Source organism: Lissotriton helveticus, chromosome 3_1 (assembly GCF_964261635.1).
Source record: "Lissotriton helveticus chromosome 3_1, aLisHel1.1, whole genome shotgun sequence".
In the NCBI taxonomy this organism is placed as follows: domain Eukaryota; kingdom Metazoa; phylum Chordata; class Amphibia; order Caudata; family Salamandridae; genus Lissotriton; species Lissotriton helveticus.
The window spans coordinates 1825818166-1825841931 of record NC_136061.1 but is presented as its reverse complement, the minus strand read 5'-3'; the positions used below and the strand labels follow the sequence as shown (position 1 = coordinate 1825841931).

Sequence of the window (23766 nt, the reverse complement as noted above, 5' to 3'; positions counted from 1 at the left end):
TTGCCCAAGCGAAGATACTATGATTAAATTCAGATTCAACTTGAATCTGCACACAGTGTGCATTCGATAGGCATCTGCCCAAGATAGACTTACTGTATACAATAGAAACATTTCACGGGGTAAAAACGAAGCAAGTTAATTGGACATTATATCGTATATTTTTCATGAAGATGGAATGTAGATTTAGGGCATTCTTACGTTTGGGGCATTTATTGTTACGTTTTCAATCGTGGCATAACTAGACCAAACGAAAGTTGGGCTGTCGTCGCAGATCATTAAGCAGACCCCCCAGGATATAGCGGCATGGATTGGCAAATTTAGCGGCATGAGGTAGTAAAAACTGTGAGCAACCAAAAATACATGAGGTAGTAAAGGTAATAGTGACAATCGTGAGCAAACAAAATACTTGAGTAAAAACTGTGAGCAACCAAAAATACATGAGGTAGTAAAGGTAATAGTGACAATCGTGCGCAAACAAAATACTTGAGTAAAAATTGTGAGCAACCAAAAATGCATGAGGTAGTCTAAAGTGCACAAGAGGAGATGAAAGTGACAAGTGTGCAGTTATAAGAGAAAACAGAGTATAATTTGAGGTATAGTACTGCAATAAGTGCTAGACACTCAGGCACAGGAACAAGCGTTACGTGGGCAAGGTCAAACAGTAGGATATCTGTGTTTGGTGTTGCAAAAACCCCAAAATAAAATGCCGCTAAATGCCGCTAAATTTCCATTTTTGTGCCGCTAAATTTTCATTTTTGTGCCGCTAAATTTGCCAATCCATGCCGCTATATCCTGGGGGGTCTGACTACTGAAGACACTTGGCACCAACTTCACTCCCTTCGGAATGCAGTATGATGGGAAATATTTGCAAATGTATAGGGTACAGTTTCAATTCGGCTGAGCAGAATTACCTCATGGACTTCCACTCTGCCTGATTCCAAGTGAGTTGCTTTTCCTACATGAAGTCTCTCCTAGATTCACATACTGTCAATAATAACACAATCTACTGTTCGGGTCTGGAAGTAATATGGTATCAAAAAAAAGTCTGTCTTTGGTGGGTGCTCACATAGGTTGAGTCTGACGTTGACCATAGGCCCACAATGCCCCAGTACATGAACACCATTTTAAAATCTTTTTTCCGCCATTTGGTTTGGAGATGCACTGAGGGATCTGCCCTTGGTTTTACTAGATGTGGAGAACCATACAGGTTTTTTCTATGGTATTTCCTGCAGTACGAATTAGATGAGGCTTTGCTTGTAGCATCCGCCAAGCCTCATTCTGAGGTTTTTTTTCTAGCATGAGAGTAGCATATACTACTCCTTCCGCCCCAGCCCCCGCCACCCCAGCAACAAAAAAGTCCTTTCCCCTACCTCACAACTAGTGGTGGGCGGTAAATTCCGCTTCACTGGCGGATTTTTCCACACTGTGCATTATGCTTTTAAAACGGAGATTCGAGGCATGTGGGCTGCTGAATTCATATCTGTGCATAGATCGCCGCCTAGTGTTGGGTCCGGATGATTGCACATTGTTGTCCTGGAAGAGTCTTCGAAGTATCACGAGATAGGTGGCTCCTCCCTTGGACTACAGTGCGCATGGGCATCCTCTCCATCCTCAGATTGTTTTTCTCCGCCATTGGGTTCGGATGTACTTTCCTAATCTCCAAGTTCGGAATCAAGAAAAACTCTTCAAAAGGCCAAAAGGCCTTCGGATCCGTCGGTATTGTTCAGCGCTCGGTGCCGATACACTTTTACAACTTTGTTGCACTCCAGTCGTCGAATCGGGCCGTGAGGCCTTCTCGACACCACGTGGACCGACCGTCGATGGAACGAAGTACATTCAAGTACTGCCCTCAGTGCAACTCGAAGTTCCCGCACACAGACAAGCATCCAGTGTGCAATAAATGCCTATCTCCAGATCACAATGAAGATAGTTGCCTAGCCTGTGCCCAGTTCCGATATAAAAAAACTATTCGAAATCGACGGGCGGCGAGGCAAGAAATGCAACGATCGGCGCCAGAGCCCGATAACATCTTTGATGACGAAGAAGATCTAGCGAGCGCCGAAGAATCAGATCAAGACGACAGACAATACTCTGAGCCCGACTCCGAATATTACCCCGAAGAGGGAGAACTAATCGTCGATCTCGAGGACTATGATCAGGACATCGCAGCAGTTGAAGACGACTCCGATGACGGCGAGGGGCGAACCGTGAGTACACCGCCCCATATAGACACTACACCTCTATCAGAGACTCCGGTCGAGGCATCGCCAGCAGGCCTTAGTCGAGATCAACATCCTCGTTCTACAGCCCCACCATACTGCCCAGCTAAGAACATATCGAAAGAGCCCTCTGAGACACATTACACAACATCGGTTCCATTGAAACCGAAACTAATCGACAATACAGTCTTCGGACCGAATTACGTTGAACCAAAGGTATCTAAGCCGCAAGGCGTCAAATCGAAGGCCACAGTACCACTGCAACCTTCGAAACCAAAAAACCATCGAGTCGACATCGAAGAGCAAAGCAGTCGAGTCGACATCGAAGAGCAAAGCAGTCGAGTCGAAGTCGAAGGCCGTCGAGTCAACCTCGAAGCCAAAACACGTCGATTCGACGCAAAAGCACGTCGAATCGACCCCCAAAAAGCACGTTGAATCAAGCAAATCAGCCTCCGGCATCGACCAAGGGGCAAAAAAGTCGCCGACCGAACAAGGCCTACGCCCAAAACTACCGTCGAACCGAAACCGAAGGTGGACGAAAGGAAATCGGTCGTGCCGAAGCCCATCGAACCGAAAAAAAGCGCCGAGCCAAAACAGCAGGCTCCAAAACAACATAAGGACACTGTCGAAACGACAAAACAGCTCGGTCCGAAACAGGTCGTGAAGCCAGCCAAGGAAGTTCAACCAACAAAACCTGTTGAAAAACACCCAAAACCGATCCAACCACCTAAAACGGTCAAAGCCCCAAAAAGCGTCGACCCGAAGAGACAAAAACCAAAGGTTACAGCACCAAAACCAAAGACTGTGGAAGAGGAACTTATTCACCCAGATCCCTCCACAGAGGACCAGTCAAAACTCTACATTGACCCAAAAACTGGTAAAGTGACTGTTTATACCAAAAAGAAGACCTCTACCAACTGAAGACCTTTCCAAGATCCCCCTAAAGAAAAAGAGACTGTGCTACCTCTCCTATATTCTTTGAACCTATCACTCCTGCTATGCCTACTACTCCTTATGCCCCAACCTCACCGGCCCGCTTTGACTAAAACCCTGATGAAGATCAGGACGCAGATGTAGGTTTTGGTTATCCACAAAACCCACTTTCAGAGCCAAACACATAGCCATGGGGTGGAGGAGGGGAACCAGACACTGAAGGGATTCTGCCCATTACAGACCCTGCAGTATACCCTACTAAGCCATCACCCACAGAGGATACAGTAGCATTTAATTCACTACTAGATAGAGCAGCAACCTACCACAATGTAGAGATGCACTCTGATGCTATTGAGGAAGACTTCCTCTTTGATACACTGACAACATCTGAGAGACACGTTAAAACACTCCCAATGTTAAAAGGGGTATTAAAACATGCAAGTGACATTTTTAAGGACACTGCTAGAGCACGGATCATAAACCCTAGAATTGAGAAAAAATACAGGGCTGCACCTATAGATCATACATACATCAAAGGACAGCTACCCCTAGATTCCTTAGTGGTATCCAACGCACGTAAGCATGCAAACTCAGACTACTGGTGAGGCCGCACCTCCAGACAAGGAGTCTAAAATCTTTGAGGCATCAGGCAAGAGAGTGGCGGCTCAGGCAGCAAACTCCTGGAGAATAGCCAATACACAGGCCTTGCTAGCCAGATATGATAGAGCGCACTACGACAGTTTGGAATAAATTCTCCAACACTTACCTGATCCCTACAAACAGCAGGCAGATGAACTTATATAAGAGGGAAAGCTCATCACCAATGCATCCATTAAATGTGCCATAAACGCGGGAGACACAGCTGCCATATCCATTAATACAAGCGTGCTGCTAAGGCGCCACGCATGGCTTTGTATATCAGGCTTTAAGAATGAAGTCCAATCTACAATTCTTATCAGCCAATCAACCCAGACTTTTTATTTGGTCCAGCAGTTCATTCAATTCTGGACAAAATGAAAAAGGATGCAGAAACAGCTAAGTCTATGGGAGCTCTTCAGTCCCAACAACACCGGGGCTCCTTTAGTCGCTCCAGTTATAGAGGAGGAGCCCGAGGAACATCACAGCAATCCTCCAACTACAACAGTAACACACAATCCACATATAACAAGAACACCAGCAGGGGTGGTTATAGAGGAAACAATACCAAGAGAAGAGGTCATGGAGGCAATGCAAATAGATCCTCCACTAACACAAAGCAGTGACTTCTTGGCACTACCCCCAGACCACATAACACCAGTCGGGGGAAGAATACAACAATTTCTGGCAGTCTGGTTAAATATCACCACAGACAAATGGGTCAGGCAAATTATCCAACATGGCTATTGCCTAGAGCTCACCTCAACTCCACCCAACATACCACCCGTGCACTGTCCTATGTCACAGGAACATAACGCTACTTCAGCAAGAGGTCATCAGTATGCTGCAAAAGGGGGCCATAGAACCAGTCCCACTGTAACATCAGGGAACAGGAGTATACTCCCTATACTTCCTAATTCCAAAGGACGGGCCTCTCAGACCAAGATTGGACCTCAGGCCCCTCAACCTGTACATTTTGTCAGATCACTCTCCAGCAAGCCTTACCATTGCTTCGCCAGGGAGACTTCCTAGCAACCTTAGACCTCAAAGATGCATACTTTCATATACCAATACACCCTGCTCCCAGAAAATATTTGAGGTTCACCATTCAAGGGCAACACTACCAGTTCAAGGTCCTACCATTTGGGGTGACAACAGCTCCAAGAGTGTTCACCAAATGTCTAGCTACAGTGGCAGCACATCTCAGAAGGCAACACATCCATGTGTACCCTTATCTGGACGACTGGCTAATACACGCGCCAACAGCCCAGCAATGTGCTGACCACATGTCAAAGACCATACACCTACTGCACAGTTTAGGATTCTCACTAAACTACCCAAAGTCACATCTACAACCCTCCCACGTCCAACAGTACCTGGGAGCAACAATAGATACACTGGCAGCAAAAGCATATCCCAACACAGCACGGGTCCAGGGTATGCAAACAATAATACAAAAGTTCAGACCCCAACACTCATTACCAGCTCGAGTGTTTATGCAGCTAATAGGCATGATGGCCTCGTGCATCTTCATAGTCCCTCACGCCAGACTACATATGCGTCCGCTACAAGAATGCCTAGAAAGGCAGTGGAACCAGGTTCACGGGCAAGTAAAAGACCTAGTGTTGGTGACCAGTCGGGCATACAACTCTCTGCATTGTTGGAATCCACAAAACCTTTGCAAGGGACGACTGTTCCAAGAGCCTGTCCCACAAATAGTGTTAACAGCAGACTTATCCCTACTAGGATGGGGAGCCCATGTCCTACACTACACAGTACAGGGACTCTGGACTGTACAGCAAAAGAAAATGCATATCAACCTTCTGGAGTTGATGGCCATCTTTCTAGCCCTAAAAGCTTTCGCGACACACTTACACAACAAAGCTGTGTTGATCCGGACGGACAACATGACAGCTATGTATTACATTCAAAAACAGGGAGGAACACACTCGCCACAGCTGTCGCACCTAGCTCAAGCAATGTGGAAATGGGCCATTCAGAGGAACATTTTTCTCATGGCAGAACACCTCCCAGGCAAGGACAACCAGGTTGCCGACCTGCTAAGCAGGCACAGCCAACAGATGCACGAATGGGAAATTCACCCCAAAGTGCTCCAACCATTCTTCCGGAAATGGGGACACCCGGAAATAGATCTGTTTGCCACAAGCGAAAACGCAAAATGCCAGTACTTTGCCGCCAGGTTCCCACATCCGCAGTCGCAGGGCAATGCGATATGGATGAACTGGTCAGGCAAATTTGCGTATGCTTTTCCCCCAGCTCCATTAATACCGCTGGTGGCACGCAAAATGCGCCAACATTCTCTGACGCTAATTCTGGTTGCTCCCACGTGGGCGAGGACACCATGGTACACAACGTTCCTAGAACTGTCAGTAGTGCCTCATCAAAGACTGCGACTAACACCCAGTCTTCTAACGCAGAACCATGGTGAAATCCAACACCCAGATCCCCAACAGCTGAACCTAGCGATCTGGCTCCTGAAATCCTAGAATTTGGATACCTCAACTTGCCTCCAGACTGCATGAATATTATCAAAGAGGCAAGGAAACCCAGTACCAGAGCATGCTATGCAGCAAAGTGGAAACGTTTCGTCATTTACTGTAATAACAATGATATTAACCCACTTGATGCTTCCACTCAAAACATCATTTGCTACCTATTGCACCTCCAACGGTGCAATTTAGCATTTTCTTCCATCAGAATACACCTAGCTGCGTTAGCAGCATATCCGCAAAACAGGCAACACCTTTCACTATTTAGGGTGCCAGCAATCAAAGCGTTTATGGAAGGACTTAAACGCGTAATCCCTCCAAGACACCCACCTTCACCAGTCTGGAATCTAAACGTTGTGTTAACCAGACTAATGGGACCACCCTTTGAACCACTGCACTCATGCGAACTACAATTTCTTACTTGGAAAGTGGCTTTCCTTATTGCCATTACTTCGAAGAGTTAGTGAGCTGCAAGCCCTAACTATTCAAGAGCCATTCATTCAAGTGCATGCAAATAGAGTAGTTCTTAGAACAAACCCTAAATTAATGCTAAAGGTGGTATCCCATTTCCATGTAAATCAAACGATAGAACTGCCAGTGTTCTTTCAGAACCCACAAACAGTAGCTGAAAGGGCCTTGCATACCCTTGATGTCAAAAAAGCTCTGCTATATTACATAGACAGAACTAAAACATTTCGGAAAACAAAACAATTGTTTGTTGCCTTCTCACCACAACACAAGGGTAACCCTATTTCAAAATCAGGTATAGCCAGATGGATAGTTAAGTGCATCCAAATATGTTATTTGAAGGCAAAACGCACCTTAACAGTCCCCCCTAGAGCGCATTCCACACGTAAGCTAGGGGCATCCATGGCTTTCCTGGGAAATATTCCTTTACACGAAATTTGTAGAGCAGCCACATGGCCAACCACACATACATTTACAAAACACTATTGTGTAGATTACATTCAAAACAGCAAGCTGCTGTAGGACAGGCTGTTCTCAAAACTCTTTTCCAGACTGCTGCAGCTGACACAGGTAGCCACCGCTAAGGGAGATACTGCTATACATTCTATGCACAGATATGAATTCAGCAGCCCCCATGCCTCGAACGGAATATGCTACTTACCAGTATGCATCTGTTCTTGGCATGTAGGGCTGCTGACATTCATATCGCCCACCCACCTCCCCGGTGCCTGTCGCAGCTGCAGCATTCACTCTTTGCATGGACATCTCTTACTGTACTATACTCCATCTCTGCCACAATGGCGAAAAACAATCTGAGGATGGAGAGGATGCCCATGCACTGTAGTCCAAGGGAGGAGCCACCTATCTCGTGATACTTCGAAGACTCTTCCAGGACAACAATGTGCAATCATCTGGACCCAACACTAGGCGGCGATCTATGCACGGATATGAATGTCAGCAGCCCTACATGCCAAGAACAGATACATACTGGTAAGTAACATATTCCTTCCACCCGAAGCCTGGCACCTTGTTGGCGAGCGCAAGCATAAATTGGCATTTCCTATCACTGAGACTGTTCTTTATTCAACTAAGACTCACATTGGTATGCTGTTACTCTTCATATTATGCATACATTGCATTATTTTCTGATGGGTACCTCTAAATGCAGATTCCTCATCTTTTGAATTCGCCCTGTGTGCCATACTGAATCTGGTAACTTTTCCTGTAGCAAACTGACATTTCTCTTTTATCTGCACCCTTTTATGCTGATTTAGAGCTCTGCTACTACACTTTTGGTGGTGCTTTATTTACCTCTAAAACAGATCTTCTGATAGTATACTAGGGTCGTCTTGCCCAAGGAGTAGACTTCAAGCCGTGCCGCATCTGCAGGAAGATCAGTCACACACCCACACTGCATCTGTTTCTGTTGTCTTAGATCCAAGCAGGATTCGTAGTCATGAAACATATGCTCTCTGATTCACCTGAAGGCCAATAGAGAGTGGGATGTGAAGCTTTCTATCCTTGAGCATAAGAAACAGAAACAGTTGCACTCCAAATCTTTGGCCCGTTCATGCTCCAAATTCTGGACCCGATCTAAGTCATCATTTTAGAGTAATTCTAAGATGAAGTCCAAGCACAAGTCTTGCTGCAAACACAAGAAGCCCAGATGAGAGTCCTCCCCCCATCACTGCCACTCCTGGTAGAGATAGCACATTTGGCACTCCAGTTGTCCAATTCCAAACACCATTCCACAACTGGAGCCTCTCGTTTACCGGGCCATCTACAACTCCACAGCAGGTAGAGGCCTTCAAAGAGCCAATGCTGCCCCACTTCATGATTATTATGGGTGCCCCTGGAGTACAATCTCGACATCCGCCAGGGCTCTCAGTTGGACTTCTTCCAGTAAGTACTTTCCTGGCACTGACTGGGTCGGTTATACCTGTGCCAGCCAGCCGCTGGTGACAGGCCATGCTGCCACTCCTTTGCTAAAGGTCACGTCTGTTCTGATGGATCCAAGTTTAGTTCTGGCTTTAGGGACACTAGTGTGGGATCCTACACAGATGCAATCTGATCCGGAGCTGAGTTCTGCTAGGTCTCAGCTAATGCATTGCAAAGAGATTACTATGGCACAACTTTCAGGCGCTGCCTCTTCCTCAGTGCCAGCACCTTCTGCGCCTTAAGGCTTTATTGGGCTTCAACTCTGATTTACAGGACATTCATGACACTCCTTACGGGAAGTGGAATGAGAAAGGGGCTGACAATATGCCCCATCATTATACAGATGATGGGCTTTATCTAGACCTTCAGAATGCAAAAGGTCCTGATGCCTATTCAAGGATGGAATTGTACTCTCCATTGAAGCCTCCCTCAGAGAAAAGTGGCCCCTTTTGCTGCTGTAGTATGCCTGGCAGTACAGGTGCTGCAATTACTGTTTTGCAGCGTGAATCTTTCTGGATTCACTATGCTGTGCATTATTCCGCGGTCTTGTGGTTGGGTCCGGATTCGTAGTCTTTTCTTTTTTTTTTTTTTTTTTTTTTTTTTGTAGCCCAGGTGGGCGTCGGCGTCACACCCCTTTGGGTGTATTTCCGGTGACGTCGGCATGCTTCCTGCGGAAGCTCCCACTCTTGGGCGCCATCTTCAGATTCTTTTTTGTCCGCGGTCGGGTCTGGATCGTTCCCGTTTGGGCTCCAGACATTTTTGGAGAAAGAAGAAAGAAAATACAGAAAAGACGAGGAGAAGTCATCTGAAGACTACAGGGGACTTCATCGACGAAAAGCCGGCGAGGAGAAGGCGTTTTTCATCGAGATCATCGACGACCGTCGACGAACACGCGACTGTTTCTAACCGTAGAGACTAAGGACCTTTGGTGTACTTGATACTCCATCACAAATGTGGCAGACATCCCATTCAACATACTGCAAGTGCATTATAGCCTATGGCACTTGTAAAACAGTAGACAAGATATCCACCATGTTGTGATGGAGTAACACATCCACCAATGTCTAAATAAGGCGACAAGTCTAATCTTTTAACTCAAATGTTTTAACCTTAATTTTCCTAGTCTTTACTGCTATTCATTGAAGCCCTGACAGACACTTGCTGTGACGTGAGTGAAGCCCTACTCAGTACTGGCTGTAAACTTCATGGGACCACAGGCCAGCTCTGGGTGATCAAGCATTTTTTACTCTGTGGCCTTCACTGGAGAGAAATATCTGTCGATGTCATGCATGCCTGTAATACACATGACATTTACTATGCATAGTCTGTGGTAATGATATATGTTGGGTTTGGAAGTGTCTAACTTGCTTTTTATTTGAAAATGTCTTCAAATCATGAGGTATAGAGACTCCCCATATTAGTCACCAATTACATCAGGGCTCTTCTAGACAGGAAAGAAACTGCCCCCCTGATCCTCCTTGATCTCTCTGTAGTCTTCGACACTGTGTCCCACTACACCCTCCTCCACGGCCTCCACCAGATGAGGATCAGAGGAAAGGCCCTCAAGTGGATCGTGTCCTTCCTCTCTGGAAGAACTCCGAGCATCCATCTCACACCCTACACCTTGGGCCAAAGAATATCATCTGCGGTGGACCCCAAGGGTCCTCACTGAGCCCAACATTGTCAATACGTACAAGACATCCCTGGTCACTTTGGTCAGATCCCATGGATTGAGCATCATTTCTTATGCTGACAACATTCAAATCATCCTCTCCCTATCCTCTGACCCCACCACCACCAAATCCAACTTCCACAGGTCCATGATCAGCACTGCCAACAGGTGCCTTGAACTCTGACAAAACTATGATACTCCTCTTCAGGAGCAACTCTTCCCCATCTGATGACTCCTGGTGGCCAGGTGAACTTGGCTCTTCACCCACAGAACACACAAGGAACCTTGGCATCATACTCAAAAGCAACCTCAACATAAAGAAGTAGATCAACTCAGTCTTGCCTGCCTGCTTCCTCACTCTACTCATGCTCCGGAAATTCTTCAAGGTGCTCCTCATCAGCACCAAACGCACCATCACAGAGGCCCTCATCACCAGCCTCCTGAACTATGGCATCTCCCTCTATGTGGGTATCACCTCACAACTACTAAACAGATTACCGATCATTCGGACTGCAGTAGCCTGGCTCGTCTTCGACCTATACTATGAGGACTCTTAGCACCCCTCACCTCAGATAACTGCACTGGCTCCCCATAAGAAAACCGTGCCAGTTCAAATTCCTAACCCACGCCTAAAAGGACTGGCCTACCTCAATCGCAGGCTGAATTTCCACCAACTCCCAAGACAACTGCACTCTGTATTCCTTTCCCTATCCCACACGCCCCACAGAGGCAGGAGCGGCAGCCGAGCCGTCTCCTAAATGGCTGTTTAATCCTGCTACAGCCTTCCCCTCCACTTCGGAACGGCCCTCAACCGCAGGAATTCAGGTGAGACCTAAAAACCTTACTAGTCGACTGACATCCCTCTGCAGCTGAACCCCAACCCCCAGCGCCTGGATACCCTCACCGGTGGAAAGCAGCGCTTTACAAATCCTTGATTGATTGATAGGGATAATGTGCATGAGCATCAGCTCCATTGTTGGATTATTTTTTCCCCACTGCTGGTTTTGGACCGGGGTTGATGCCTCGGTGTGATCTTCAGACCCATTGGGATCCTCTACTGCTGTCTGTATTGTACAAATGTTGCGTTTCCTCATTTCAGTTCCGGATCCGGTCTGGTTCTATGACTGAGACACCCATCTTGGGCCTTGTCCCTCCAAGGCCTTTTTCTTGGCTGTCCAATGCACGAGAATGCCGTGTGTAATGGAAAGGACTCCATTCAGAAACTGCCCACTGTGTCAAGCCAAGTACACATGGGCAGATAACACAAGGTATGTAAACTGTCTGTGCCCAAGAAGAGTCCTCCTGTAAAGCATGCCTTGCTTTCTGCAGGAAAAAGACTCTCCACTACAGTTGAGACCGGCAACCTTGCATTCGCCTACCATTTTGCAATGACAAGGAGAAGAGACTCCAGATCTATTTGGTGAACAGTATGTCTAAGCCAATCCCCAGCCATGAACATCTGCCACTGAAGCACAGGTCTTTTCGTCTGAGGCCACCTCTGGCTCCGCTGCAGGATCACTGATCAAAGACGGCTGCAGTGAAAACAACCTTCCTCGCAACGCAGGCACGGAAACGAGGTGGAGCACATCCTCAAGGGGGTCCACCACTGCCTCAAGGCCATGGTGAGTCTCAGCGCCAAAGTAAATCCTGAAACCCTACCTCCCAGTGCTGACCGAACCCTCCGCGCCAGCATCAAAGACCCCTTCGAAGCCCTCTTCAGATCCGAAGCCTTCGGTGCCAGCAGCACTTCAGTGCCAACATTTTTTGCAACCAGGGCACCATTGTTTTTCGGCTCCGAGGAGCAAGAACAGTCCATCCATGAGCGGCCGCAGGTGGAACTTGACAGTTGGCAAAAGTGCATCTATATTCACCCTGGAACTTGTCAGGTCCTTGCTTGCCTGCTGCCTAAGGCCAAGGACTCTGTTCCTCTAAAGCAGAAACTGACCTTTAAAGCAGTCCTCGACCAGCAATCAGAGCTGGTGCCTCCTACAAAGAGGAGACAGGACAAGGCTCCAAGCACTCCACTGTTGCCTCATCCTCTCCCTCCGTCTCCTCCTCCTCTTCCCCCTGCCCCACCTTTCCTGCCTCTCTCTCTACAGGGGTCACCACATTCTGAGTTTTGGACACACAATCCAGGCTCCACTCATGTCCCTTTTGATCAGCCCTTTGAGCCACAGCCACAAGACGACCATTGGGATGATGACAAAATGTTGCCCCCAGGAGATGCAGACCATGATCTCTATTTTGGCGGACCGTCCCCACCTGACCCCACATCTTATCATTGGGTGCTCAACAGGGAGTCCCTTATCGTAAGGTAGAGATGCAGAATGTCCCAGAGGAAGATGATTTCCTCATTGCTGCGTACATCAGGGGACAGTCACCACAAGATTCCTTTGTGGTTCATACCGGCTGTAGGTTTGCAGACACTCAGGGCACAGGTGACATGTTTCTATATGATTAAAACTGGTGGGTCCACAGAGCCTTTCATCCTTCTGAGGTTGACAAAATGAGTACTGTTGGGTAACAAACCTCTGTTATTCAGTGCCAAGAGACACTTCTGGATGAACAAATGCTTTACAAATGCACATGTTACATTATGCAATGGTAAGCCCAATGCTAAACAATCTGCCACACACTGACGCATCACCGACTGGGTCGCCTTGCTCGCCTCCTCAGACCCTAAGCAATACCTAGTTTCCAAAAGCAAGCTCATTTCCAACACTACCATCCATGTGCCCTTTATGATGCTGAAATCGCAGCTGTGATCTCTACACCAGTGTCCTTGGGTCGACATGCCTGACCGCGTGTATATGGTTTCAAGCCAGAAGTGCAGTAGCATCTGCTCAGACCACAGGTTGATCAGATGCTGGAGAAAATAAAAAGACCTTTACCACAAAGAACATGGGAGCTTTGCCAACACTATCTGCCCGCAGCTCCTTTTAGAGAGATCAGTACTCCTTCTCCTGAGGCCTCAACCTCTTTCCAGAAGCACTTCAGCAGACCTCTCCTGGCGGGTACTTCCGAGAGGGTTACAGGGGTGATAACTCCTAGGGCAGGGGCAAGGGTGGTCCACCAAAGGAGCCCCCCCAGCCAAACAATGACCTGCTTGTCCTTCCCACTGACCACATCACACCTCTCGAGGGACAACTCCAATGTTATTTCCCACAGTGGGGATTAATCGCCTCTAACCAGTGTGTCCTCGACATCAATCACAAGGGTTATTGTTTGGAGCTCACTGCCACTCCCCTAAGCATTCTGGCCCACAAGCATACCCTCTCCTCTCAACACAAACCCCTCCTTCAAGATGTAGTGCACACTCTCCTTTTAAAGGGGCTATTGAGGCCGTACCATTTTACCAGCAAGGCAAGAGGGCGTACTTCCTCTTTCCCAAGAAGGATGGGACCCTCAACAAGTACATCCTGGCAGAACACTTTCACATGGTCACACTACAGGATGTCCTCCTACGGCTACAGCAAGGCAACTTCATGACTGCCCTAGAAATGAAGGACGCCTACTATCACATCCTGATTCACTCCACTCACTGCTGTTTCATGGTATGTGGTCAGCCAATTCAAAGTGCTGCTTATTGGGTCGCCACTGCCCTCAGAGTGTTCATCAAATGTCTTGCACTTGTGGCCGCGCAACGACATTCACGTTGACTGGCAGATTAATAGCGCAACCTAGCTCCAGTGCTTAACTCACACCCAGGCAACATAGGCCTGGTTCACTCTCTAGGACTCACCTTTCATGACACAACATAGACGCATTGAGGTCCACGATTACAGACGGTCTGCCATAATAAAGAGGGGCTTATCACATCTCTTCAAACTAGCAGTCCATTACAAAAAATATGTCTCTTCATTGAATTGTTCGCCATTCCAGTGTAAGATATGGCCTTATAGAGTCTATTAGGAGTTGCCTATAAATTTGTACTATGGGTATTACCCTCCGGCAATTGAATTTCCAAGGGCATAAGATGAGAATTCCATCTCAAAGACCCTAATGAATGCACTGTCTGAGATTCAATTTAAGTCCTTTGGGACTCTTCATTGGGAAATTTGAACCTTTAGCCGTTACTGGGAATTTGAAGCAATATACCTACTGCATGAAAATTCATTGGTTAGCTACTATCATCTAAAAGCACAATCACTTTTCTAGAGCCTTGAGGAAGTTATGGATGTGACTAAACACGTGTTGGCTGTTCTCGTGTTATGTTACAAGGACTGATTCACGTTACTACTATTCAAGGAACGCACAATCTTCAGCTACTTCCTAAAGCTTACCTCATCTTCAGTCCTACTCCACATCATAGGCAACGAGTCCCATAGTTTAGGAACCAGGTACACAAAAGATCTACCTCCATTGTTTGATTTGTTTTTTAAGGACTTTAAGTAAATATAAGGTAGACGAATTTAAAGTTCTCTTGGTGTGGTAAGGACAGACCAATTGTAATAGCTGTGGGCCCTTGTTGTATAAAGCCTGATGGGCTATACATAGAACCCTAAACTGTATCCTCTTAATCTGTCAGCCACTGTAGCTTAACCTCTTCACTGCGGCGGCTATTCTGCCGCAGTGCTAGACATTCCAATCACGGGTGTGGTCGTTGTAGGAGAGTAGGGTCTGCTTTCTATGGTTACCCCCACTTTTTGCTGTGATTCTCTGGTTTTTCGACTTTAGTGTAGCTGTGGCCCTGCTAATCAGGCCTACAGCCCAGCAGCTGTTCTCTCTCTAAATTGATACCATGTACTTTAGGTACATACCAGATTGGTTACTGGGTCACCCTTGTGAGCCCCTGTACAGTGTACAATTGGTACCCAGGGCATAGGTGCACCTTAGGCCTACCAGGGGCTGCAGCATGTATTGTGCCACCAAGGGTTTGCCTTCCAAACTGACACCACAGGTCTGTTCATCAGCCTGGGTAAGGTGGTGTAATCACCCCTTACTTAGATATAGTATACCTATATTTATATATACATATAGACACATATACACCTATAAGTCACTCCTATGGCAGGCCTTAACCATCCTGGAGGCAGAGTGCTTGGTTTTATGTGAGAGGGTGCCCTAGCATGAGCTGAGCCCCTCTGCAGCTTTCGGAACCATCTCCTTATAGCTGTTCTATGATATAGCCATACCATATACTCTTAAGTGCATTATAATCCTCGCGGTTAATGCTAACTTTGGTTTGGCTTTATCAAAACCTGTCGTGTAAGGTGTCAAACACCAGTCCTGGCGGCGGGGGTTGCATTCCACCCTTTTAGAGGGAGAAGACATGTAGTTACTGGTTTACCCGGTTAAAGTTGAACAGAGCCTCAGCATCACAAAATGGATGCTGCTGCCACAGACACGAGTCTGACCTCCTGTTGCTGGACAAATCTCCGGCAGGGGAGGCCTGGACAATAGGTTTCCTGTCCAGGGAGGCGCCAGCACCTCCCCAGACATGCTTTAGTGTATTGGGGCAGGGAGGGCTGCATTCAGTGAATTCTTTCCAGACCCTGCCTGGGGCACACAAGGTGCTCCACGCATTTCCCAGTTCAAACCGGTTGCTGGGGCGCTCTGCCCCAGCTCTGGCGCGAAACTGGCCAAAGGGAAAGGGGTGTAACCACCCCCTTCCCAGGTCCACCCATAGGAGGGACCTTAAGGGTAGTCCAGCCCCTAAACTTAATATAAGTATAGGAGCCCAGTCACTAGGTCTTTAGATTACCCTGGACGAAACTCTGAAACATAAATCCTGGACCTTCGACATTCCATTTCGACTGGAAGATGAAAGACATCTCCCTTGTGGTCAAGGAGTGACCACCCTGTTCAAACAGGCACCAACAGCAACTTTGCCGGTCTGCATTTTCGAGCCTCCCGCCGGATCCCGAAGAATCTGCAACACAGGACATGGACTTCCAGACATCTCTAACCCCGACCTTGGCTCACAGCAAAGCTGAGATCAGTGGCGGACACGAGAGACGTGGGACCGGAACTCCTGGACATCCTGCATTTTGCAAGCTGCACTCACTTCACAAGGTAACTGGAAGTCGTGCATTAGAGTGCTTGAAGCCCCAGAATTGAGCGCCATTTGCACCGAAGCTCAGAGGCCCCCACTCCACGAGTGACCCATGGGCCCCGCTTTTGCATTTCAGCTCGATGCGTCTTCCCGGTTCCTAGTCCGTTGGCTAGTGCGCCCCTGGAAGACTCCTGTTTGAATCTAACTTGCTTTCCTGGTTGCTCCAGGCTTGCTCCAACTTCCCTACAAAGGAGAAGTTACCTCAGACCTTGCTGGTCTGCTCCGAAGCTAATCTCGACATCCTGCGTGGGTTGCGTTAGCCAAGGCTTGTTGGGTCCAGTCCGGATACCGACACCACAGTCAACTAGATCCTTCGTGGGACAGCTCGAATCCAGCTCCTGGTTGTCGTCGACACCTCCTGGTCCGCGTGGCTGAAGAGAAAAACTTCACATCTTCACCTGAAATCACCCGACATCTGGTGGCATCTTTCTATCGCCGCCCCGGTCACTGGCAAGTGACCCAGACTCTGTTCCTTCTGCTTTCAGGTTCTACAGATCTTCCATCCACCCGGACACTTTTCCTCTGGTCGCCCGCAGCACGTCTTTGCAGCTCTCCATTGAAAACGATGAGGAAACCCTACACGAAAAGACACCCATGCACCCGGCTTCTCTGGGTGAGGTAACACGAGTACTCCGGTGCTCCCGTGGATCTTGACTCTCGATGTGTCCTAGTTTAAAAGGCTTCCATCATAGTCATACGTTATATGTTCCCTTAGAAAGTCAATGGTCACCCGCGGCTGTGTTTAGACACTGCACACGTCTCCCGTGGGCCTCCTACTTCCTAACCTTTTGTTGTTTAGAGTAGCCCCAGCGATTCCACAGGCCCCTGGCCTGCTTTCTAATTCTCTTGTGGTTCTTATACCACTATTTTAGTATATGGTTTGTGAGGCCCCTAGGACATTACGTATACTGTGCAACTTATCGTATAGTAATTGAGTAACTTGTATTGTACTTTTACCTCTGACCTCATAAAGAGTGCAGAGGGGTTGTGTTTAGAATAAATACTTATATATTTGATATATACCTGGTGTGGTGTCCTTTCATTTGGTACTCAAGGGATTATAATTGGTAAAATAACTTGCTTAATACGCTCTCTGAAGTCTTAGCCTGATGACTGCTACTCCATGTTACCACTAGGATAGCTTTCTATAAGGTTGACATCTGAAAGAAACAGGTTAGTATTAGATTCCTTACCTTAGAATATCCCCAGGCGTCAGTCTGGATCCGGAAACTTTTGCGTAGCAGTACCCCTGCGCGTCGGTAGGCGTCGTCTGCAGGCGTCCCCTGCGGCTCCGCGTCGTCGGCGTCGTGCGCCGTGATGACGTCGCTGGAGTATATAGACGCCGCCTCCGCGCGCTGACGTCAGTTCTTCTTTTTTCCGCGCCAGTTAGCGCAGATCCGAAGAGCAGTACTCTGGTCTTTTGACCAAGTTTTTTGTTACCTAACTCTTTCTTCAGGTGCCGGTAGGATGCCCGGGTTTAAGAGTTGCGACGGGTGCGACCGCATGATGTCGGTCACCGACCACCATCGACTCTGCCTCCGGTGTCTGGGCGCGGACCACGACGTGGAGTCCTGCGTCGACTGCCGGGCCTTGACAAGTAAAGCTAGGCGGGAGCGGTCCCGCAAGCTGCTCGAGCTCCGAGTGTCGGCCCCGCGTCGAGAGCGGTTCCGGTCGGAGGTCGAGGGAGCGGTCGAGAGAATGATCGCGGAGCCGCCATGGGCGCTCCGGGAGTCGCCACCATTCCTCCGGTTCATCAGGTAAGCGACATATGAAGTCGGGGCGTCGTCATCGTACCCCCGACTCCCCCCGACGCCCGCGTGATGCGGCCGGGGGTTCGGGTGGCCCCACCCCGCGTGGGTCGCCGACGCCGTCTGCCCCATACCCGTCGGTCCCTGGGGAAGGCGCGTCGCGCGAGGAGATTGAGGAGTTCCTCATGGCTATGAGGGCGATGTCTCCTCCGGCGGGGCCTACGGCGCCTGCGGGTCCGTCGGTCCCGTCTGGGGGCCCGAGCGGTTCGGGTGCACCTGCCCCGATGCCGCCGGGTGCTCCGGCCCCGACGTCGCCGGCGGCTCCGGCCCCGGCGCCGCTGGGCCCTTCAGGGTCGTCGCCGGCTGGTCCACCGGCCTCTCCGGCGCCGATTCCATTGGGGAAACCCGTGGTGCCGCCTCCACGCGGCGCCGTGACTCCGCCGTCGGTTCCGGCCGGCGACGGGGCTCCGGCGCCGGCGCCGCGCGGCGCCACCCCCGTTCCCTCTCTGACTCCTGACGCGGAGTCGGACCGGCGTCGTCCGACGCCGAGTCCGGCGCCGTTGGGGCCCATTGGCTCCGAGGAGCCGGTCTATATCGTCGACTCGAACTATGGCGATGAGGACGATTGTGGAGAGGGTTGGGAGGGGTCTGAGGACCCTTTGTCACGTGCATGCCAGTACGACGTGGACTGGGTAGGTGACTTAGGTGATGCCAGTGGTCTGGACGAGTCGCCCAACCCTGGGTTTGTCTCGCCTTCCCCTGTGACGTCGGAGGCTGGGGCTGCCTATTCGGTGGTACTGATGAGGGCTGCCAAGGCCTTGAGCCTTGAGCTCCCCGTCGCTAAGGTGAAGCCTAACATCCTCACCGAAGTATTTAAACCGCAGTCATGCCCACAGGAGCCTCTGCTGCCGTTTAATGAGGCCCTGACGGATGTCCTTTTGGGCACCTGGTCCAGGCCCGCTTCCGGTGCACCGGTTGACCGAAACGTTGCCAGGCGTCACCGTCCGTGTTCGGACGACCCTGCCTTCCTCTCCACCCATCCCTCCCCGGAGAGTCTGGTGATCCAAGCCTCCACTTCCCAGTCCGCATTCCCGTCGGTCCCGCCCGATCGGGAATCGAAGCGATATGACCAATTTGGCAAGAAGGTCTTTTCGTCTTTGAGTGCTGGACTGCGGTCTTGCAATACCGCATGCCTCTTGGGCCGCTACACCCACTCTCTGTGGGATACGGTCGCGGAGTGTCTGCCGCAATGCCCGCAGGAGGTGCGGGACAAGCTCAACCAGGCCTTGGTTGAAGGCCGGGACGCGGCGAGGTATTCGATAAGGTGTGGTCTTGACACGACCGACTCGCTGGGACGGGCTATGTCCATGACGGTGGCGATTCGTCGCCATGCTTGGCTGAGATCCGCCAACTTCTCGCCGGATGTCCAGAATGCCCTCATGGACATGCCTTTCGATGGCAGTCGCCTGTTCGGTGACAAGGCGGACAACGCGCTTGAGCGCTTCAAGGACTCCAGGGTCACGGCCAAGTCCTTGGGTCTTTCGACCCAGCGCCAGCAAACGGGTTCGTTTCGCCCCTTTCGTGGCCAAGGAAGGGGCTGTCCCACGCGTGCTGCCAGCCACGCGCCGCAGAACGCTCCTCAGCGCGGTGGCGGCCGTGGATTCCGCCGGGGTGGCGGTAGAGGGCAGCGGCGAGGTCAGTCCACACCTCCCCCCGCAGCAGCCTCCAAATCTTCCTAGTCCGAGCTTTCGGGCCCATGTGACGCCAGTGGGTGGCAGGGTTCGCCATCACCACTCCCGCTGGCGCACGATTACGTCGGACAGGTGGGTGCTGCAGCTCGTCCGAAGGGGCTACTCCCTCCCCTTCGAGTCCACTCCTCCAGCCATGCCACCGCAGAACCACCGTGTGTCGGGGGACCACTTGACACTTCTGCAGGAGGAAGTTACGGCCCTCTTGGCCAAGGGGGCCATCGAGCGCGTTCCTGGGCCAGAAGTAGGGTGTGGTTGCTACTCCCACTACTTTCTGGTACCCAAGAAGGACAAAGGGGGCCTACGCCCTATCTTGGACCTACGGAACGTCAACGGCTTCCTCCGGAAGGAGAAGTTCAAGATGTTGACTTTGGCTCAGGTCTTGGCTGCTCTAGACCCACAAGACTGGATGGTAGCGTTGGACTTGCAGGATGCGTATTTTCACATCCCCGTCCTGCCGGCCCACCGGCGTTACCTGCGGTTCACGGTAGGCCACGAGCACTTTCAGTTTATCGTGCTCCCATTCGGCCTTACCAGCGCCCCACGGGTGTTCACGAAAGTGATGGCGGTGGTCGCAGCTCATCTGCGCCGGTTAGGGGTTTCATTCTTCCCCTACCTCGACGACTGGTTGTTGAAGGCGGGCTCGCCCCAGACAGTCGTCCACCACCTTCAGATGACGGCAGACCTCCTGCACGAGCTGGGGTTTTCCATCAATGTGCCGAAATCACACCTGTGTCCCTCTCAAAAGCTCCTTTTCATCGGAGCGGTTCTCGACTCGGCGCAGTTTCGGGTTTATCCTCCGGAACGGCGGGTCCGGGATATTCGGGCTCTGATTCCCATCTTTCAGCCGTTGTCCCGGGTTTCGGTCAGGTTGACGCTGCGGCTTCTGGGGCTGATGGCCTCCTGCATCCTTCTGGTGCATCACGCCAGATGGCGGATGCGGGCTCTGCAGTGGGACCTGAAGTTTCAGTGGGCCCAGCATCAGGGCAACCTGTCCGACCATGTCCTGATCTCGGAGGGCACTGCGAGACAGTTGCAGTGGTGGCTTACGGACCGCGATTGGGTCAGAGGCAGATCCCTCTCCCTTCCCCAACCGGAGCACGTAGTTGTGACGGACGCGTCCCTCCAGGGCTGGGGAGGCCACTTGGGAGAGGCGGAGATCAGAGGCATCTGGTCTCCGGCGGAGTCCCGGCTCCATATCAACATGTTGGAACTGCGGGCGATTCGCCTAGCACTGAAGGCATTCCTCCCCTTTGTCAACGGGAGTGTAGTGCAGGTGTTCACGGACAACACCACCGCCATGTGGTACTGCAACAAACAGGGCGGTGTGGGGTCGTGGACCCTTTGCCAGGAGGCTCTGCGCCTCTGGCAATGGCTGGAGCGTCAGGGCGTGACTCTGACGGTTCAACACCTGGCAGGTTCTCTGAACGCCAGGGCGGACGAACTCAGCCGTCGGTGCTCGGTGGATCACGAATGGCGTCTGAACTCGGACGTGGCGAAAGGCCTCTTTCAGCAATGGGGAGAGCCTTGGTTAGATCTATTCGCCACAGAAGAGAACGCGCAATGTCTTCAGTTCTGCGCGTTGGAGTTTCCAAGACGGCACTCGCTCGGCGACGCCTTTCGGCGCGAGTGGAGTTGCGGTCTGTTGTACGCCTTTCCGCCTATACCACTTCTGCCCAGAGTGCTGAAGAAGATCAGGCACGACCGGGCTCAAGTTATCCTTGTGGCCCCGGACTGGGCTCGAAGATACTGGTATCCCGAGCTACTCAGCATGTCAGTCGGTCCCTCGATCCGCCTGCCCCTTCAGGAGGACCTTCTGTCGCAGCAGCAGGGGACGGTCCTCCACCCGAACCTGTCCAGCCTCCACCTCCATGCGTGGAGATTGAGCGGCGACAGTTGAGGCCATTCGACTTGCCTCCTGAAGTCTGTGATGTGATTCTGGCAGCCAGGCGTCCCTCCACAAAGTCGGTATACGCCTGCCGGTGGAACAGATTTGTGGCATGGTGCACAGCAAAGGCTGTGGATCCCCTTTCTGCCCCTCTTTCCGAGGTTCTCCTCTTCCTTCTTTCTCTTGCCCAGCAGGGCTCTGCTCTGGGCACTATCAAGGGCTACCTTTCTGCCCTTTCCGCCTTCTTAAGGCTACCTGATCAGCCATCTTTATTCAAGTCCCCTATTGTACTGAGATTCTTGAAAGGCATCACGCACATGTATCCTCCTGTTCCGTTCGTGATGCCTCAGTGGGACTTGAACCTGGTTCTGACATTCTTGATGTGTGCTCCCTTTGAGCCGCTTCATTCCTGTCCTCTCCGTCTTCTCACTTTAAAGACGGCCTTCCTGGTTGCCATCACCTCTGCCAGGAGAGTGAGTGAGCTCCAGGCTCTTTCTGTTAAACCTCCTTTCTTGTCCGTCCATCCTGACAAGGTGGTTCTTAGGACTAGGCCTTCTTTCCGGCCCAAAGTAGTTTCTGCTTTTCACATCGGGCAGTCCATCACCTTACCCTCCTTCTTCCCGCCTCCGCATCCTTCAAAAGATGAAGAGCGGCTCCATCGTCTGGACCCAAAACGTGCGCTTTCATTTTATATGGATCGCACACGCCAGTTCCGGGTGGATGACCAACTGTTTGTTGGCTACGTGGGTGAGAAGAAGGGAAGGGCGGTACAGAAACGAACCATCTCTCGGTGGGTCGCCCTGTGCATCAAAGCATGCTACTCTTTGGCTCGGAAGGAGCCTCCTGTTGGGCTGAGGGCCCATTCCACTCGGGCCACGGCGGCTACTACTGCCCTGGGCCGGGGAGTCCCTTTGCAGGACATTTGCCAGGCGGCTACGTGGGCCTCGCTGCACACCTTTGCGAGGCATTACTGCCTGGACAGTCAAGTCCGGAGGGACGGCTTCTTTGGCCGTTCGGTCCTCCAGGATTTTCTGGTGTAGGATTGTATTGGTTCGCAGACCCACCACCGGGGTTGGTATTGCTGGGGTATCTATTCTAAGGTAAGGAATCTAATACTAACCTGTTTCTTTCAGATGAACAAGTTACTTACCTTCGGTAACGATATATCTGTAAGAAACAGTAGTTAGTATTAGATTCCTTACCGCCCCTCCCATCCTCCCCGTTCTGCGAACTGATACCTAGGGTTAAGGACATCCCTTTCAGGGCCCTAGTTTCAAATGGCACCAGTGTTAGTTCTCACATGGCTCTGCGTGTTCTGGCGCGGAAAAGCTGTGTGCAAAGAACTGACGTCAGCGCGCGGAGGCGGCGTCTATATACTCCAGCGACGTCATCACGGCGCACGACGCCGACGACGCGGAGCCGCAGGGGACGCCTGCAGACGACGCCTACCGACGCGCAGGGGTACTGCTACGCAAAAGTTTCCGGATCCAGACTGACGCCTGGGGATATTCTAAGGTAAGGAATCTAATACTAACTACTGTTTCTTACAGATATATCGTTACCGAAGGTAAGTAACTTGTTCTTTACAACCACCATAAATAAGGGTCGATTAGACTGGTGCAAGGTGCCCACTAGAACTAGTGGACATCATATGCCAGGTTAACTACTCAGTCGTGACGGCTCCCGGCTGTCATGAGCACATGCCCACCATGACTCATGACGGCCGGGGGCCCTCATGAGCATGGAAGAGGTTAATGCAGCAGACACAAAGTTACGTAGTTGGGGGCAGCCCTCAGCTCTGTAGCAGGGAAAGCCTCCCACTGGCCATCAATTTTTCAAGCTTTTCAAACGTTGCTCCCTCCCTTTCAGTCAAATTGTCAGGTATCAGAACAGTTATCCACCTACTCAGCATGATGGCCTCTGGCATTGCCGTAGTCCCTCATGCCAGGTT

The 23766-nt window shown here is 50.6% G+C and overlaps 1 protein-coding gene across 1 annotated transcript in view; it reads right to left on the bottom strand.

The window, feature by feature from the left end:
* PRR33 (proline rich 33) overlaps nucleotides 1-23766 on the bottom strand; it is a 132399-nt gene that overhangs the window by 23677 nt on the left and 84956 nt on the right. The window lies entirely within an intron of this gene.